We start from the raw sequence: 20,634 nt of genomic DNA, 5'->3' as shown, positions 1-20,634 counted from the left end.
AACCCTGCTGCCCGACCCTGACCTAGGTGCTCCACTACATGACTGTGCGGGAATCCTGGAACAAGTACATGGATTCCGGATGGACCTGACCGACCAGCCCCTCCCCGATGCCGAGGCTACTTGGTTCACTGATGGCAGCAGCTTTGTGCGAGATGGACACAGGTATGCGGGTGCAGCGGTGGTCACCGAAATGGACACCGTATGGGCGGAGGCTCTACCCTCCGGAACGTCAGCCCAGCGAGCGGAGCTCATAGCCCTCACCAAGGCGCTGATGCTGGGAGCTGGAAAACGGCTTAACATCTACACAGACAGCCGTTATGCATTTGCCACAGCTCATATTCATGGGGCAATTTATCAGGAGAGGGGGTTACTGACGGCAGAAGGACGGACTATAAAAAATAAGCAGGAGATACTTAACCTGCTTACGGCCTTATGGCTTCCTGCCAAGCTAGCCATTATCCACTGCCAAGGGCACCAAAAAGCTGATAACCCAGTAGCTAGAGGTAATCGAAAGGCTGACCAGGCAGCCAAGGCAGTAGCCCTTACTCCAGTCCCCACCATGACCATACAACTACCAGACCCGGGAGACCCAGTTTTACCAGACCAGCCCAAATACTCCCAGGAGGAGTTACAGCGGATCAAGAAACTCCCCATGGCCCAGGAGATAAAGGGATGGTGGTATACACCTAACAAGGAGCTCGTGCTGCCAGACCGGCTCGGAGTCTCAATATTAGAGCACATGCATCGGTCTACTCACATGGGGGCCCGAAAATTAAAAGACTTAATCCGACATGCCGGAATCAAGATTCACCAACAGGACACCAAAATAGAGCAAGTTGTATCTGCCTGCAAAACCTGCCAACTCACCAACGCGAAAGCTACATCAAATAAAAAAGGAACCAGGCTCAGAGGCACCAGACCGGGAGCCCAATGGGAAGTCGACTTCACTGAAGTCAAACCAGGAAAGTATGGTTATAAATATCTTTTAGTATTTACAGACACCTTCTCTGGCTGGGTGGAGGCATACCCAACCAAGCATGAAACGGCTCAGACGGTGGCTAAGAAGCTACTAGAAGACATCTTACCCAGGTATGGTTTTCCTGCCATGGTAGGATCAGACAATGGACCAGCTTTTATCTCTCAGGTAACACAGGCAGTAGCCAAGGCGGTGGGGGCAAACTGGAAATTACATTGTGCTTATAGGCCCCAGAGCTCAGGACAGGTAGAAAGAATGAATAGAACCCTAAAAGAGACCCTTACCAAATTAACCATGGAGACTGGCGGGGACTGGGTGACTCTCCTACCGTACGCCCTTTACCGGGTTAGAAACACTCCTTACACTCTGGGTTTTACTCCCTACGAGATCATGTTTGGCAGGCCACCCCCTGTTATTCCCAGCCTTCGAGCTGAACTTCTTGCAGAGTTTAAAGATCAAGAACTTTTTCTTTCCTTGAGAGGGCTCCAGAGGGCGCACGAGGATATTTGGCCGCGCCTCCGTGCCATCTACGAGGCTGGCCCGACCCCGACACCTCATCAGTACAAGCCGGGAGACTGGGTCTATGTCAAGAGGCACCACCGAGAGACTCTCGAGCCGCGCTGGAAGGGACCCTACATTGTAGTGCTGACAACCCCCACCGCTCTCAAAGTAGACGGCATCGCGACCTGGGTCCATCACACCCACGTTCAGCCAGCGGACCCCTCCTCGATCCAGAAGGACTTCGTCACGCGATGGGCCATCAGTCGGGACCAACACAACCCGCTCAAGCTCAAGCTCAAGTTACAGCACATTCGACCCACCTAATATTGGTAACTCTGTTAACTCTGCTTGTCATTGCTCATGCTACTGGGAGTCCCCACACCCCCCAAAACATCACCTGGCAGATCATAGATACCAGCTCAGGGACAATACTTAATTAGACCTCCCAGAGCCACCCCAGGGACACATGCTTCCCAGAACTTAGCGTAAACTTCCAAACTCTGTTCCCCTTGTCACCATAAATGCAGCCGGTCCCATGATTGGGTCCGTAAGTTACATGACAAGGGGGGAATGAAAGGGCGGGCCTACGCCAGCCGACTCCATCTTGTTCTGTGTCCTTCACCTTGACCACACCTCCTCCCCTTGAGTAACCCCCCCCTCACCTGTCTAACAGGACTCGGACCCTTCCCCAGCCAATCGGCTGAGGCCACAGCCGTTACCTCACCAACTGCCCCTGGGCCCCAATAAAACCTTTGTCCTTTTGAAACTCGCTCTCTCTCCCTGGTATCTCACCGCTGCGTCGGTGCAGGTAGGGGATTGAGCTCGAGCTAGCTCGAATAAAGGTTCTTTTGCTTTTGCATCGGACTCGGCTCCCTAGTGGTCTTTGGGGATCACGAATTCTGGGCATAACAAAATAAGTCTTAGTGACTACTGTGTGCAGAAGCCCACCCACCTGGCATGAATACTGTCCTCCCTGGGCTCCCGCATTTGACAGATAGAACATGAGAGAGGGACAGACTAGGAAATGTGAAAGATGTTCCTTGAAATCCCCCTCCCTCCCAACACACATGAATGACAATATCCAACGCAGTAGGAGGAAATATAGGCCTAAGTCAGGGTTCTTGTCCACACCTACGAGGGAGATGGTAGTCAGATTGCTTCTAAAGCCTCCATTACACTCTCTTCTGTTCTCCATGGCACTTGTACTTACTCCGCACTTAACGTCAATCTTGCTTTCTAGAAGCTTACACTCTAGTGGGCTTAGAACACTCCACCACAATATAGGATGAGGAAAGCCTGCACTCAACGGAGGGGCAAACAGCTGGAGAGGGTTTGTAGAAGACACACAATCCTCACACTGGTCCCCAGGATTATCACTGTGGTTCAAAGTAAGTAGGTAAAGACAGGCCTGACCTATTCAAAATACTTGCGAAAGTGAGGCGCCTCCCTCAGGAAGCTCACTATCTTTGACAAAAAGAAAAATTAAAGAATGGAAACAGCATGCTGTGCTGTTACCTAGGAGAAAGCAAAATAAATAAGTAATGGATAGAAAAATATGATTTCCCTTGTTTATTGGTATTTTTGTGAAAAACTATTTTTATTGCAGTTCTATTTTGTCCAAAGTTTTAGTTTCTCAAATCTGCAGCAACCTGAGCCATTTTTGCATAAGTTCCCATTTTTTCACTGTCTACTGCATGCCACCCCTCTGCCCTCCCTTCCAATTCTTCCTCCTCAGGCTATCACATTCCCCTAGTAATTAACAAACCTAAATTGTAGAAATAGTTTCTGCTCCCATTGTTCAGCTCCTAAACTGTCTTCCTTTCCAGAATATAGAGGCTTTCATTCATTAAAAAAAGCAGCCAAATCTTTTTTTTTTTTTTTTTTTACTTATATTGACTTAAAAAAAATTTTTTTTCAGTGAGCTCTGCACTCAATGTGGGGCTGAAACTCACCATCTGAGATCAAGAGTTGCATACTCTACCTAACCAGTCAGCAGCCCATATTGACTATTTTATAATGTCCCAGTTCCAGAAAGCTTTCCATCTTTCCGGTCTTACAATCAAGAAATCTCAGAATTTTTGTAATTGTCCCCACTCCCACACCACCATGTCGGGTATATTACAAAGTCTTCTCAATTTTATGTCCCCCCATATTTCTCAAACTTTTCTTTGTCTCTCCATCACCATCCACCACCTTAGTCTAACTTCCCACCTGGATTACTGCTATTTCCACCTCCATTTCATTTTTGGCCTCCCTGACAATCCATTCTCCCCTGAGGAATTTTCTTTCTTTCTTTCTTTCTTTCTTTCTTTCTTTCTTTCTTTCTTTCTTTCTTTCTCCCTAATGTTTATTTATTTTGGGGGGGGGGGGAGCAGAGAGAGAGGAAGGGAAAGAATCCCAAGCAGGTTCTACAATCATCTCCCAGCTGTTGTGGGACTCAATCCCACATCCTGAGATCATGACCTGAGCCTAAACCAAGAGTCAGATGCTCAATTCACTGAGCCACCATGGTACCCTTCCCCTGAAGAATTTTCTTAATTCACAAATCTAATTTGTCATTGAATGCCTAATACCTATCAATGGTCTACTTTATTTTTTAAGGATAAAAACCCAAATCCTTAATGGAACCTACAATGTGCTCCTGCCAAAATCTTCACTCTCTTTGACTCTGTTCTCCCCTTTTGTCTTTCTGTTTCATCCATTGTCCTTCCAATACCTTAAACATGCTCTCCTACCACAGGAACTTTGTACAAGCTATTCCTTCTGTTTAGTATGTTCTTTTTCTTATTCATTACATTCTTTAAAATTTTTTTTTTTTAGTTTTATAACTTCATTGAAGAATAATTAACAAATATGTATACTTTTAAAGTGTACAACATGATGGTTTGATATACATTGTGGAATGATTACCAAGATAAAGATAACACATCCATCGCCTCACAAAGTTAACTCTTTTGTACACACTCTTTGTGTGTGTGTGTGTGTGTGTGTGTGTGTGTGTTTGTGGTGAGAATACTTAAGATCTACTTAGTAACTTTCAAGTATACAATACCATGTTAAGTGTAGTTGCCATGCTTGCTCTACATTAGATCCTCAGAACTTATTCTTCTTGTAACTGAAAGTTGTACCTTTTGACCTACATTTCCCCATTTCCTCTTCCCCCACAGCCTCTGGCATGACCATCATTCTAGTCTCTGATTCTATGAAACTGGCTTTTTTTTCTAGATTCCACACATGAGTGATACCATACAGTATTTATCTTTCTCTGTCTGGCTTATTTGACTTAGCATAGCACCTTCACCTATGTTGTTCCACATGAAAAGATTTTCTTCTTTTTATGACTGAAAAGTATTTATTTTTATATTTATTATGAGAAATAAATATTTATATTTATTATGAGAAATATATATCTCATATTTTATATATATTTATATCTCTGTCACATTTATCTTTTATTACATATTACACATTATTACCTATTATCATATATTTCATTTACTTGTATATGAGGTATATATATACACATTTTCTTTGTCCATTCATCCACCAGCAACAGGTAGGTTGTTTCCATGTCTTGGCTACAGTCAATAATATTGCAATGAATGTGGGAATGCATATATCTCTTTGAGATACTGATTTTATTTCCTTTGAATATATATCCAGAAGTGAAATTGTTAGATCATATAGTAGTTTTATTGTTAATTTTTTGAGGAACCTCCATACTGTTTTCCATGATGGCTATACCAATTTACATTCCCATCAACATAGTATAAGAATTCCTTTTTCTCCACATCCTTTCCTACATGTTACCTTTTGTCTTGATAACAGCTATCCTAACAGGTGTGAGGTGACTTTCCATTGTGGTTTCAATTTGCATTTCCCTGATGATTAGTGATGTTGAGCACCTTTCCATATACCCATTTGCCATTTGAATGTCTTCTTTGGACTCATCACATTCTTAACACCTACACATCCTTTAGATCTCAGATTCAAAGTAACTTCTTAAGAGAAAACTTCTCTTGGGGTGCTTGGGTGGTTCAGTGGGTTAAGCGTCTGACTTCAGCTCAGGTCATGATCTCACGGCCCATGAGTCTGAGCCCAGTGTCCGACTCTGTACTGACAGCACAGAACCTGGGGCCTGCTTTGGATTCTGTGTCTCCCTCTCTCTCCACCCCTCCCCCTCTCACGCTCTGTCTATGTCTCTCTCTCAGAAATAAACAAACATTAAAAATTTTTTTAAATTTATTATTATTATTATTTTTTAAACGTTTATTTATTACTGAGAGACAGAGAGACAGAGTGTGAGCAGGGGAGGGGTAGAGAGAGGGGAGACACAGAATCCAAAGCAGGCTCCAGGCTCCGAGCTGTCAGCGCAGAGTCCGACATGGGGCTCAAACTCACAAACTGTGAGATCATGACCTGAGCCGAAGTCGGTCGCCCAACCAACTGAGCCACCCAGGCACCACCCCCAAAAATTTTTTTTGAACGGAAAATTTCTCTGACTCACAGACCAGGCCATTACAGAGAGATTTCCATTTACCCCTCCAGATACATTCTCCACCTTTTCTACCATGCTTTGTATCTAAGGAGGCCAACCTGTAAGGACCACACCAAAGACTCCCTGGCCCTCTGGCTTATGACTGGGGAAAACAATCTGAGCGGGGAGCACAGACAGGAGTTCAGAGCCAGGTGGGATATTTTGGCATTTATTCCTCTGATCTCTCTTTCAGGATTGCTGCAGGCAGTCTGTTCCCTTAACCAAGTGCCTACTACAGCTTAGACCAGGCAGGGGTCTCCACCAAGTGTTCTTTGTTTCCACATTCCAGTAACTGCCCACTCCTCCCTCCTCTTGCCCAGTGTGTCACATACTGCATTATTACTTGTGATTTCCCTAATCCCTACCCACTCCTTTCTGAATAGATCTTGTGTTAAACACTCTTCAAATTACTCTCTTGAAGTGTGCCATCTGTTTCCCCCTGGGACCCTGATTGAGACATTGCCCCAGGGAATTTTTCGTGTAACTAAAATTTACATCACTGGTGTCAAGACTTCTTATAGCCAACAACAATGGATTTTCTAATCAGTTATATTTACAGAAATTGAATGCTATTTGTTTATTGAAAAATTACATTTTTTTAAAAAAGAAAAAGGATACAAAATATATGTTGAATTTGATCTTAATTTTATAAAACAAAACAAATTAAAAACAGATGTGTATATATACAAAAGATTCAACATATTAATGCTCCAAAACGGTGACAGTCAATTCTGAAGTGACAGGATTATTTTTTCGTTATAATTTTCTATGTTTTCCTTGCTTTTGGCAAAAATGCTATATTATTTTTACAATGGAAAAATATATATAAATGTTATTTTAAAACATTTTATTTGATCCAATCATACAAATTATAAAAATTGCTAATTAATTAAAATGGAAGTTAAATAAGACAATGAAAGTGTATTATCTAGGACATTACTTGGCACAGTAATGTAGACATTCAATATGTCAATAGTAATTTTTTGTTACAAATCAATGTGTTACATACTTTACCTAATGAAACAAAATACAGAGAATAGAAATTAACCTTTTCTGGATGACTCAGGAACGTTAATTATTATATTGTACTTTAATAACATGATGCTCTGAGCTCAGTTCAATCCTATCATTTAAAATGCAAGAAAATCTGTAAAATGGAAGCATCCCTAGAGAGATTAAGTGACTTCCCTGAGGTCATATACAGCTAATTAGTGCTCTGGGCTCACCTTTTCTCTCTAAAGACTTCCTTCAAGATATCCCTCCTTCTCTCTGGAGAAATACTTCTTTCCCTGTATTTGTCACTACCTACAATTTAGTTAATTCTATTAGAGCCTTTTCATTAAGTAATTAAATCTATTTCTATCTTTATCATAGTACGTCATGTACAACTTTTTCTTCTCTCTCCTTGTCTCAGTTCTATTTTATTTCTGGAAACGGAACTAACCAGGTGAAATGAGTACTAGTTATAGACACAGGGAAAGGAAATAAAAGAGTTTCTGAGTAAAATTAAATAAAGAGTAAATACCATCAACTTTTAGAGCCCATTGACATGTCCTGTATTCCTCTTCAGAAAACATACAAACGTCCATTCTCCAACTCTTTATCCTAACAGTACTTTAGTGGTGTATGACTTCGGTATTAAAAGATGGACAAGTTAATCAGGTGGTTCAGTGAGTTGAGCGTGCGACTTCCACTCTGGTCATGATCTCACGGTTCGTGAGTTCGGGCCCCGCATCAGACTCTGTGCTGACAGCTCAGAGCATGGAGCCTGCTTCAAATTCTGTGTCCCCCTCTCTCTCTGCCTCTCCCCTGCTCATGCTCTATCTGTCTCTCCCTCTCTGTCAAAAATAAATAAACATTAAAAAAAAATTTTTTTTTTAAGATGGGTAAGTTTAGGGGCACCTGATGGCTCAGTTGGTTAAGCATCCAACTCTTGATTTTGGTTCAGGTCATGATCTCATGGTTCATGTGATGGAACCCCAAGTCTGGCTCTGCACTGGCAGTGTGGATCCTGCTTGAGATTCTCTCTCTCTGTCTCCCTGTAGCCTTCCCCTGCTTGTGCTTAAGCTCTGTCTCAAAAATAAATAAATAAGCATTAAAAAAAAAAGATGGACAAGTTTTGTGTAAAGCTTTATGAATTTTGAGAAACATGTATACTTGTGTGACCATTGTCTAGGTCAAGATAAAGAAATTTCCTTCTCCTCAGAAAATTCCTTCATGTCTCCTCATCCCATGCCCTACAGCCCCCATACCCTGCCCCTGGCACATTACAACCACTGTTTTTTTGTTTTTTGGTTTTTTTTAGGTAGGCTTCACACTCAGCATGGAGCCCAGTGCAGGGCTTGAACTCACAGCCCTGAGATCAAGGCCTGAGCTGAAATCAAGAATGGTTGCTTAACCAACTGAGCCACCCAGGTGCCCCTGTTCTTGAACTTCTTATAAATGGAATCACACAGTGTTTACTATTATCATTCCTCTATACTGCTGTGCGACATACTACGGTATTCCATTCTTTATTTATTCTTCCTTTGATGGACAGCTGTGTTGTTTCCATTTTGGGCTTCTATGAATAAAGCTGCTATGAATATTCCTGTACAATTTTTTTTGGACATGTGCACTCGTTTCTTCTGGGTACATGCCTAGAAGCGGAATTCCTCTATCATGGAAATTGCTTTATTATGGTGGACATGTTACTGTAAGAAACTAATGGAAGGAAGAAAAATTTCTTCCTCCACCCCTCAAGGTCTTCTAGCGAGACTAAGAATTAAATTTGCATGAAACAGATTAACAGGAGAAAAAAGCCACAGTTTTATTAGGTGAGCACAGAGGCCCAATAATGAAATTGAAACCTAAAGAAATGACCGAGTCAGGCAGTTTTTATACTCTTTAGACAAAGAGACAATAAATCTATGAGGAATTGACAGGACAAAGAAAACCTAGCTTTGGGAGCTACAATTACTTAAAAAGAAACAAGCATTGTTGATACAGCCTTCCTGGCTCTAAATTTCCCATCTCTGGTGATAAGGACATCGCTTTACCTCCTAGTCCAGGGAGGGTAGCTTTCACAGAGGAGACTGATTTCCTGATTTCAGGGGGACAGAGGAGGGTCTGAATGTCCTTGCACAGCTGTTTCTTAAGTAACTTTTATTTAACATAATCAACATGTCAAAGTGGCACATTTTGAGGCAGCCTGCCTTAGGCCCTTACACTAAGAAACAGTTTTCTAAAGTGGTTATTCTCTTTCATATTCTCTCCCATTACCCCACACCCATACCAATACTTTGATTTCCTAGTCTTTTAAATTCCTAGTCTTTTAAATTGTAGCCATTTTGTGAGTATGTTTTTTGTTTGTTTATAGTTTTTAAATATTTTTTTAAATTTTATTTAAATCCAAGTTAGAGTATACAGGTGTCTTACATTATGATTTTAATTTGTTGAGCACATTTTCATGAGTTTAGTAGGTCATTCAGAAATCTTCAGTGAGGCTTTACCTCAAGAAGCCCATCACCTAAGTATAAAAAAATCAACTGAGATTGTGCTACAGAAAGCTGTACTATGTTGTTGAAGCCTCATTAACTGAAGATGATATTCAGAATATTGATCTTTCCAGCCAGGCCTGGTAGGGGAGTAGGGAGACACGTCCCAGAGGAAACAAGAATAACCCTCTATTACAGGAAGGAAAGCAGCATTTTTGTAAGGTTGTAGTTCCCACTGAAGGTTTCAAGGACTGTCAGAGGGAAATGGGGACTAGTTCTAGATTGGCTGTTGTTTCTGAGGCTGAATCAAATGTGTGATCGATGAACCAGGGATTGGATGCTATCTGTTGACAGAGTATCCTTCCTGGTCAGTCATGTGAGCACACTGCAAAATGACCAGACATGGAGGGGGTGGGACCAGACGATAGGAAACAACAAAAAGAAACATCCCACAAGGAGTGCCTGGGTGGCTCAGTCCATTAAATGCCTGACTCTTGGTTTTGGCCCAGGTCAAGATCTCCCGGTTCATGGGATTAGCCCCACAACATTGGGCTCTGTGCTAACAGCAGGGAGCCTGCTTGGGATTCTGTCCCTTTCTCTCTCTTTGTTTCTCTCTGCCTCTCTCCCCTTCTCTCTCTCTCAAAAAAAAAAAAAAAAAAAAATCCACATTAAGAGCTTGCAAACTCGGGGCGCCTGGGTGGCTCAGTCGGTTAAGCGTCCGACTTCAGCTCAGGTCACGATCTCGGGGTCCGCGAGTTCGAGCCCCGTGTCGGGCTCTGGGCTGATGGCTCAGAGCCTGGAGCTTGCTTCCGATTCTGTGTCTCCCTCTCTCTCTGCCCCTCCCCCATTCATGCTGTGTCTCTCTCTGTCTCAAAAATAAATAAACGTTAAAAAAAAAAAATTAAAAAAAAAAAAAGAGCTTGCAAACTAAAGTTCAAAGTACAAATGGCAGGGTAGCTGGTTCAATTGATTGAGCATGTGACTCTTGATCTCAGGGTCGTGAGTTCAAGCCCCACACTGGGGGCAGAGATTACTTAAATAAATAAAGAAAAAAGTACAAATGGAAAATGTACTCCTGAGGAAACAGATGACAAAGAAAAAAGTTTATAATTCTCAAAGAAGTAAATGAAGGACACCCAGAAGAGAACAAAATCATGAAACACTACTGCTGAAAAGGAAAACTGCAGTGAAACAAAAATCTCAGCAAACAAGATAAAGCCTAGAATGAATACTATTTAAAAAAAAAAACAATTTGAGAAATAGCGCTGATGAATTCATCTAGGAGCACCATAGAGATGAAAAGATTATTTTGAAAATATGAAAAAGCAGTTAACAAACATGGAGGATAGTTTAAGACATTGCAAAATATATTTCACAGTGGATGAATGATTATGTGCGTTATGGGAATTATATGTAAATAAAGCTATTTTAAAATCTATCTAGATCTAGGGCACCTGGGTGGCTCAGTCGGTTGAGTGTCCGACTTCAGCTCAGGTTATGATCTCGCGGTCTGTGAGTTCGAGCCCCATGTTGGGCTCTGTGCTGACAGCTCAGAGCCTGGAGCCTGTTTCAGATTCTGTCTCCCTTGCTCTCTGCCCCTCCCCTGTTCATGCTCTGTCTCTCTCTCTCTCTCTCTCTCTCTGTCAAAAATAAATAAACATAAAAAAATTTTTTTAAATAAATAAAATCTATCTAGATCTAAATCTATGAGGAATTGACAGGACAGGATCTAGATATATCGGAGTTCCAGAAGAGAATAGAGGGAAGCATGGTAAAGAGAGAGCAGCTGATAGTTTTCTAGAACTGAATAAAGTCTTGAGTTCTTAGAAAGCCCTAGGTACAATAATAAATCTGTAAAACTGTAATAAATAAGAAAAACTTAAAAAACTACAGTACAGAAGTATAAAGTGCATGCATTTGAAGTCCCTCATTGCTCACCACAGTATCACTTCTCTCTCTGTGAATCATCCCTATTTTTCCTCTTTAAAAATTTTAAAATTTGTTTATTTAGCTATTTATTTATTTTTAAGCAATCTCCATGCCAAACATGGGGCTCCAACTCACAACCCCAAGGTCAAGAGTCACATGCTCCACCAACTGAGCCAGCCAGGTGTCCCTAATCATCCCTGTTAACCAGCTTGGTGCATCAGTGTACATCTATATCTGTATCTATATCCTTCTGTATATCTGTATTATACAAGTATTTAGTTCAGTGTGTGTGTTTGTTTTTAATTAATAAAGAGGATCTTATAATACATTTGCTGTATAGCTTTCTCTTCTCAAGTGATAAGTCATAGGGATCTTTGCGTACAACTATCAGATTGTTTTATTTTTTATTATGAAGTTTTTCTTCCTTTAAATGTTATTTTAAAATAAGTTTTGTTGGGGTACCTGGAAGGATCAGTCAGTTTAGCATCCAACTCTTGATTTCAGCTCAGGCCATGATCTCATGGTTCGTGGGATTGAGTCCTACCTCAGGCTGTGCTGACAGCATGGAGCCTATTTGAGATTCTCTCTCTCCCTCTCTCTCTCTGCTCCTTTCTCTCTCTGTCTCTCAAAATAAATAAATAAACTTAATAAAAAAATAAAAAATAAATAAAATAACATCTGTTATTTCTTTTCAAATTCAGAGAAAAATAAAGAGGAGCCCATAATCTCACTTCCCATCTATTGACATTTTTAAAATAATGAAAGAAATAAATATTCATGGCTAGAAAATGAACACTCCAGAAAAGAACAAACAACATGATAGCATGTGACTCTTCCCAAAAAATTATGTTTATTAACATATGTCATTTATATAGATTTTTTAAAAAGTTAATACAAAAGGAATCATTATAATCATATGATATATAATGACCATATATCAATGTTGTTCCACACATTGATTTTTCACCTAGTAAAATCTACCCATTTGATCTACCCATTAACATATATAAAACTATAGTATTATTTCCTTTTTAATGGATTCATAATATTCCATAAAACATAACATATTATACATAAGTACAATATATATATGGAATATATTGCATATACATTCTTTAATGTGCCCTTACTATTCCTTTAATGACAATCATTTAGGTTTTTTTACAATGTTTTGCTTTTGCTAAACATCCTTGTTTATACATCTTTGTGCATGTGTGTGAATATTACTGTTCCATAGATTTCTAGATTTGGAACTCTGATCTAAGGCACGCAGGCACTTAAAATTTTGCTGACTACCGTCCACTTTTCCTCCCCCAAATCTACACAAGTTTACACTTCCTTTAACAAAGTATCTGAGCGATTTTTTTCTCCACTTCTTGTTAATACCAAGTGTAATCAATTAAAAAAAATCTTAGTCTGCATGGAAACTAAAAATGCTATCTCATTATTTTACATGGCATTTTCCTAATTACTAGTAAGAAGGACAATGTTTCATAGGGTTAATGATCATTTGAATTTCTTTTTCAAGCCCATTTTTTGGTTAGAGTGAGTGTGTGTGCATGTGTGTGTGTGCTGAAATAATCTTGCTTGTCTTTTATCTGTCATGATATCTTTTTACTATATCAAGCTTGAAATTTTAATGTTTGTTTATTTTTGAGAGAGAGAGCACGAACAGGGGAGGGGCAAAGGATCCAAAGCAAGCTCAGTGCTGGCAGCAGAGAGCCCAATGTGTGGCTCGAATTCAACAAACCATGAGATCATGACCCAACCCAAAGATGGCCACTTAACCAACTAAGCCACCCAGGCGGCCCTCAAAGCTTGAAATTTTAATAAAACCTAATGGTCAATCTTTTCCTTATGGATTTCAGTTTTAGTTATCTTCTTGTAAAGGCCTTCTACATGCTCAAGATATTTTCTTTTAAGGTTTTTTAAAAAAATATTTAGGGGCACCTGGGTGGCTCAGTTGGTTAAGCGTCTGACTTTGGCTCAGGTCAGGATCTTGTAGTTTGTGGGTTCAGGCCCTGCGTTGGGTCCTCTGCTGACAGCTCAGATCCTGGAGCCTGCTTTGGATTCTGTGTGTCCCTCTCTCTCTGCCCCTCTCTTGCTTGCACTCTGTTTCTCTCTCTCTCAAAAATAAATAAACATTAAAAGATTATACAAAAGTATTTAGATGTTAGGTTGGGATATAAATAAAACTTTGCTTTTCGGGGCACCTGGGTGGCGCAGTCGGTTAAGCGTCCGACTTCAGCCGGGTCACGATCTCGCGGTCCGTGAGTTCGAGCCCCGCGTCAGGCTCTGGGCTGATGGCTCAGAGCCTGGAGCCTGTTTCCGATTCTGTGTCTCCCTCTCTCTCTGCCCCTCCCCCGTTCATGCTCTGTCTCTCTCTGTCCCAAAAATAAATAAAAACCGTTGAAAAAAAAAAGAAAAAAAAAAAAAAAACTTTGCTTTTCAAATCCATAGCCAATCATCCCAGCGTTATTACATCATCTTTTTCTTCATTGGCTTGAAATATCATGTTCATCATATACTTCGTTCCGATATATATATCTCATATATAATTGTGTGTGTGTGTATGGATGCCATATATGGAGACCTCAGATCTCTACTGCACCAGAATAATTACCAGTGGCTCCAGGTCTTACACTCTGAAATCCATCACTGTTTTTGCTCTGAGGTCTCACCTTACATGGACTGCTCCCAATTAGTGATGAAGATCTGAACTAAAGCACTGATACAATAATTGAGAGGAAGGCATAGCTATGAGAGATATTAAGTTGATAGACTCTAGAATCTACCTGTAGTCCCTGATTGGAGGTGAAGAGTGAATGAAAGTTAGGGATGTGGAATCATTTTGGATTTCTGGCATTGGTCACAGGTGAGGGGTAGGATCATTCAGGGACTATTGGAAGAGATTCAGCTTTGTATATGATAAAATGCAGGGGAAAATCATGACAAAGATCAAGAGATGTGTTGGAGAAGCAGCAATGGAAAGTGCTGGAAAAGTAGGCTGGAGCAAGCCTGTGAAAGACCCTGATACTATGCTTTGTAGGTCAGTTCTTACTTTTCAGTCAATGGAGAATTTATTAAAGGACAGCTCCACTCCACTGGCAGCATGCATGATAGACATTTACAGTAAAATTTTTATGATCATAACCACCAGCAAATATTTATTAGGCCCTTGCTATGTATATAAGATTCAGACCCAAGTTTCAGAATATTTACATTCTTTTTGGAGGGTGACAGGAAAAGTGAGAGGTAAATATGATGTAAAGGGAAAATTAGAAGTACAGAAAATCAATGCCACAGAATCCAAAGGAGAAAGAGAACATTATAGGCTGGAGTAGCTGAAGAAACTTATCTTGAAGAATTAAGGTTTGAACTGGATCTTGAAGGACAGGTAGGTCTTAAGTGTGGAACAGGTGGGGTGAATTCTGGGAAAAGGGGTTAGCAAAGTGGAAAATCACATCAGGACACCAAAGGAAGAATTAGTAAGAGGTAAGTTAGTTGAATAGGTGGATTGAAACCAATCTATATTATTTTGTAGACAGGTGAAAACACTCAAAGTTTAAAAAATATTTTTTTTTAAACATTTTTTTTTTCAACGTTTTTTATTTATTTTTGGGACAGAGAGAGACAGAGCATGAACGGGGGAGGGGCAGAGAGAGAGGGAGACACAGAATCGGAAACAGGCTCCAGGCTCCGAGCCATCAGCCCAGAGCCTGACGCGGGGCTCGAACTCACAGACCGCGAGATCGTGACCTGGCTGAAGTCGGACGCTTAACCGACTGCGCCACCCAGGCGCCCCAAAATATTTTTTTTTTAGATAACGCTGGATACTACAAAGTCGTGTTTAACATGATCTTAATTCAACATTGCTTCTGAGAGGCTGCAGATTGGTGGCAGAGAGAACAGTCTGGCCTGAGTGAGCAATTCATTAAGGAACTATGATTGACCAAATTATTAATTAGGAATGAGGTTTTGTGTTATTGTACCATTTAACAGAAAAGTCAAGTAATATTGGCTTAAATAACATAGTCTAGAAGAAGTTTCATCTGGGCTGGTGAGCAGCTCAAGGATTTCAAGGCCAACGTCTTTTAGTTCTCTTACCTAAGGTTCCCATGTGCTATAAACTGTGATGTGTCCTTTCCAAAGTTGTATGTTGAAGACCTAGCCCCCAATTTGACTATATCTGGAGATAGGAGCTTTAGGAGGTAATTAAAGTTCAATGAAGTTGTAAGGGTGGGTCTTAATCCAATAGTACTGTGGAAGAAGGAGAAGGAGAAGGAGGAGGAGGAGGAGGAGGAGAAGGAGAAGGAGTAGGGGAGGGGGAGAAGAGAAGGAAGGGATCAATCTCTATTTCTCTCTGCTATATGAGAACACAATGAGAAGCTGACTGTGTCTCCAACCTGGGAAGGGAGCTCTCATCAGAAAACCACCATGTTGGTATAGTGATCTTGGACTTCCAGCCTCTAGACGGCTAAAAAATAAATTTCTTTTTTTAAAACAATTGTTTAAAAAATTTTTTTAATGTTTATTTAGTTTTGAGAGAGAGAGAGAGAGACAGAGTGTGAACAGGGGAGGGGCAGAGAGAGAGGGAGACACACAACTGGAAGCATCTCCAGGCTTTGCGCTGTCAGCACAGAGCCTGACGCGGGGCTTGAACTCATGTACCATGAAATCATAACCTGAGCAGAAGTTAGACGCTTAATCGACTGAGCCACTCAGGCACCCCAGAAAATAAATTTGTTATTTAAGCCAACGAATCTATTGTTTTTCGCTATGGCAGCCCAAGCTAATTAATACACCATGTTTGTTCCCAAGTTAATTCCCATGATTTGTTGTAAATGGATGCTGTAGCTCTAGGTATCATGTCTATATATTAGACAAAAAAAGAAGAAAACATACCAGTGGAGTCTGTTTCCCTTTAAAGATGCCTTTCTGGAAGTTCCACCCAATGACATACACTTAGATCTGATATACAGGCACCCTTATCTGCAAAGAAGGCTGATGAATGTACTTTTTTAGCTAGACATATCACTGTACCTAATAAAACTGGGATTTCTGTTAATGACAAAGAAAGGAGAATGGATACTGGGTAGGCAACTAGCTATCTCTGACATAGCCAACAAATATATGGGGGGAAAGTACAATCTTGATAAATAAATTCAAATTAAAACAACAATAATTTTTTTTTTTTTAATCCACTAGGGTAGAAAGGATTTTTAAAAGTTTGTACCTAGTTTTGGCAAGGGCACAGAGGAGGCACATCATTATTGCTGGTGGAGGGGCGAATCTACTCAATGTTACTAGGCATATCTTGAAATGTGTATATCCTTTGGCCCATTAGTTTCAATTTCCAGAAATTTATCCAAAATTAATACAAATCTGAATAGAGATTTTTTTCAAAGAAGATATGCAAATGGCCAATAAGCACTCAAAGAAATGCTCATCATTATTAGTGATCAGGGAAATGCAAATCAAAACTGCATTGAGATACCACATCACACCTGTGAGAATAGCTATAATAAAGAAGACAGATGATAAAAAGTATTAGTAAGGATGTGGAGAAATTGAAATTTTCAAACACTCCTGGTGGGAATGTAAAATGATTCAGTGTCTTTGGAAAATAGTTTGGCAATGCCTCAAAAAGTTAAACATAGAGTTACCATCTGATCTAGCATTCCACTCATAGGTATATTCCCAAGAGAAATGAAAACATTTCCACACAAAAACTCGTACATAAATGCTCATAGCAGTATTTCTCATAATAGCCAAAAGTGTAAACAATCTAACGTCAATCAGTTGATAAATGGATAAACAAAGTGGATATTATCTATATGATGGAATATTATCAGCCATGAAAAGGAATTAAGTTCTGATACATGCTACAACATGGATGAACTTAAAAAAAATTATACTAAGTGGGAGAAGTAAGTCACAAAAGTCACATATTATATTATTGCATTTATATGCAGTGACTAGAACAGACAACTCTATAGAGACAGAAAGTAGATTAGTGGGTGCCTAGGGCTGGGAAGATAGGGGAATTAAGGGTCATAAATAAAGGGCATAGGGTTTCTTTTTTTTAATGTGTATTTATTTTTGAGAGAGAGAGATAGAACATGAGTAGGGAAGGGGCAGAGAGAGAGGGAGACACAATCTGAAGCAGTCTCTAGGCTCTGAGCTGCCAGCACAGAGCCTGACGTGGGGCTCGAACACACGAACTGTGAGATCATGACCTTAGCTGAAGTGGGCACTTAACCAAGAGCCACCCAGGTGCCTCTAGGGCATAGGGTTTCTATGAGGTATGGAAATGTTCTAAAATTGATTATGGTGATGGTTGCAAAACTCTGTGACTATCCTAAAAACCACTCTATTTTTACACTTTAAAGGAATGAATTATATTATATGTAAATCATATCTCAATATAGTTGTTACAGGAAGAAGAAGGAGAAGGAGAATAAGGAGAAGAAAGAATTATCCTTAAAAAGGAGAAAGAATTCATTAAATTGTGGCCACGTTAAAAAAATTAATGTTTATTTATTTAGAGAGAGAGAGGGAGATAGCAGACAAAGGCATACACAGGGGAGGGGCAGAGAGAGAGGGAGAGAAGGAGAGAGAATCTTCAGCTGGCTCCACGCTGTCAACACAGAGCCTGACAGGGGCTCAAACTCACATACCGTGAGATCATGACCTGAGTTGAAATCAAGAGTTGGACGCTTAACCAACTGATCCACTGAGGTGTCCAAATTGCAGCCACATTTGATACAAATATCCCTAAGGTCATGTTTCTCCTCTGTACTCCCATGGACCTTCTTACATATAATTTAGTTTCAACTTTCTTCTATGTCAGCTAGAGTCTTGTTATTTTTTATGATAATACTTTCATCTCTGTGAGTCTAGTGTACTTGCTGGAAGCACAGAGTTTGAATTCCACCTTACATTCTAAGCCTCAGTTTCCTTGTCTGCAAAATGGTTTTGTCTGCAGAATAGCTAAACTTTTATGCTATGTGAATTTTTACTGGCTTCAGTTCAGAGGTATTGCTTTTCTTTTCTTTTCTAAAAAATGTTTTTATTTATTTTTGAGAGAGAGAGCATGCACAGGGGAGGGGCAGAAAGAGAGAGAGACAGAGGATCTGAAGGGGGCTCTGTGCTGACAGCAGAGAGCCCGATGTGGGGCTCAAACTCAGGAACCATGAGATCATGACCTGAGCCAGTCAGACACTTAACTGACTGAGCCACCCAGTTGCTCCAAGACATTGCTTTTCTAAACTTGTTTCTAATTTATAGAATTGTATTACCTTGAGCACTGCTACAGCCACCATTGAGAGTGCATAAAAAAAATAATTGGCAGGGTGCCTGGTTAGCTCAGTTGGAAGAGCATACGACTCTTGATCTTGGGTTTGTGAGTTCAAGCCCCACGATGGTTGTAGAGATTATTTAAATAAGTGAAACTTGTTTTTTTTAAAAAGATAACTGGGGCGCCTGGGTGGCGCAGTCGGTTAAGCGTCCGACTTCAGCCAGGTCACGATCTCGCGGTCTGTGAGTTCGAGCCCCGCGTCAGGCTCTGGGCTGATGGCTCGGAGCCTGGAGCCTGTTTCCGATTCTGTGTCTCCCTCTCTCTGCCCCTCCCCCATTCATGCTCTGTCTCTCTCTGTCCCAAAAATAAATAAAAAAACGTTGAAAAAAAAAATTAAAAAAAAAAAAAAAAAGATAACTGGCAGATAAAGGAATAAAACAGAATTAATTTCTTAAAGAATAGAAAAGTGTCATGAAGAATATGTACTTTACCATGCCTATCCAGACTTGCATCTTTCTTTAGAACTTTGTGGCTTGGCAAGATGCCTGGCTGTCTCAGTCCGTAGAATATGCGATTTTTAATCCTGGGCTTGTGAGTTCAAGCCCTGCATTGATTACTTAAAAATTAAAAAAGATTACTTAAAAATGAAAAAAATCTTTAAAAACTTTGTGGTTTGGAAAGGAACTGGAAAGGGAAACAGTAAGGATGTTCCAGAACTGGAGATTGGGTCTGAGATAAGACAGCAGTACGCTAAAGGCACCCCAGATGCCAGAGGAGGCAGAACTCAGGCAGTTGCCATAGCAGTAGTCAGCACTGAGCAATTGATCACGTTAAATGTGGGTGTTGCTAGATGGAGGCTTTGATAGGTGAAGAACCTTTGTGTTGGCGGTTATGAAAACCCTGCAGGTAAGGAAGACCATGATTAAATGAAGCAATCTCAGAGTCTGAGAAAGGCAGGATATTGATGCATGGCTCTTAGGGAAAGAGAGCTCATGGAATCAAGGATTTCACATGGAACAAGTTTTATTACTCGTTTGAGGTAAGTCCATTTCATGTATATTCTTGCTTCACTTTACACGAGGAGCTCTGAGAAAGGACTGGTTAAGAATCTCATATTATGTGATTGTTTTAGAATAGAAACTAAAATTGGAATCTGTTTCTCATCCTAGCCATTGTCCCCAAAGCATGACCTGTCTTTCTTTGCTGATATCTGGTCCCTCTCTGGGCACCACAAATGACTTCCTTCTATAGTGGGTTAGAGAGAGGAGTAGCTCCTAAATGTCAGTCATTCTTCTTCCACCTTCACAGGGCAGATCCAAAGATTTTGTAAGATCCCAGTATAAAAGTAGGATGTAAATAAAGAAACTATTCAATACCTCTGCTGGGTTATCTGTTGGCAAGAGGAGACCAGATCTTCAGCAGGGCTGTGCGGAAATCACTATGTTCCTGAATGCAGTAACTGGGTAGAACAGAATGTTAGAATGTCCTCTTTGGTTAAGTGTTGAGTGTGTTCTGTGTTGTCAGGGAGACATGATATTTGAAAGAGACCGAGGCTAGCTGGGTGTTTATCAAACTGAAGGGATTAACAGCGTACCAATGTGGTATGAAAATTACTCTAACCTGGAAACATCTCAACAGTCAGCAGCCACAGAAAGAAACATCTAAGCTTAAGCAGAGCCTCCCCAAAATACGGTTGCCATTGACCCTTCTTGAAGAGAGTTTCCCACTTGGAAGAAGATGGACTCTTAGCTCGAGGAAGTATTAATTCAGCTGCCCATAAGTATAAAAAAAAAAAGGCAGGAGAACCTTCCTTCCATACTTTCCCATTGCAGCCCTAAACCACTCTCTTTTATTTATTTATTTTTATTTTTTTATCTTTTAATTTTTGAGAGAGACAAGAGAGCATGAGTGAGTG

The 20,634-nt window shown here is 40.4% G+C and overlaps 1 protein-coding gene across 1 annotated transcript in view; it reads right to left on the bottom strand.

Annotated features, from left to right (window-relative positions):
- The window catches only part of TMEFF1 (transmembrane protein with EGF like and two follistatin like domains 1), a 166,289-nt gene extending 146,121 nt beyond the window's left edge, over window positions 1–20,168 (bottom strand). Inside the window, exon 1 of the mRNA XM_042912849.1 lies at window positions 20,096–20,168. The gene's annotated coding sequence lies outside the window, so the exon portion shown is untranslated. The remainder of the gene's footprint in view (window positions 1–20,095) is intronic.
- Window positions 20,169–20,634: the final 466 nt, after the last annotated feature.

The sequence above is a fragment of the Panthera leo genome, chromosome D4, assembly GCF_018350215.1.
Source record: "Panthera leo isolate Ple1 chromosome D4, P.leo_Ple1_pat1.1, whole genome shotgun sequence".
Taxonomy (NCBI): domain Eukaryota; kingdom Metazoa; phylum Chordata; class Mammalia; order Carnivora; family Felidae; genus Panthera; species Panthera leo.
This window is presented reverse-complemented; position numbering and strand designations above follow the sequence as displayed.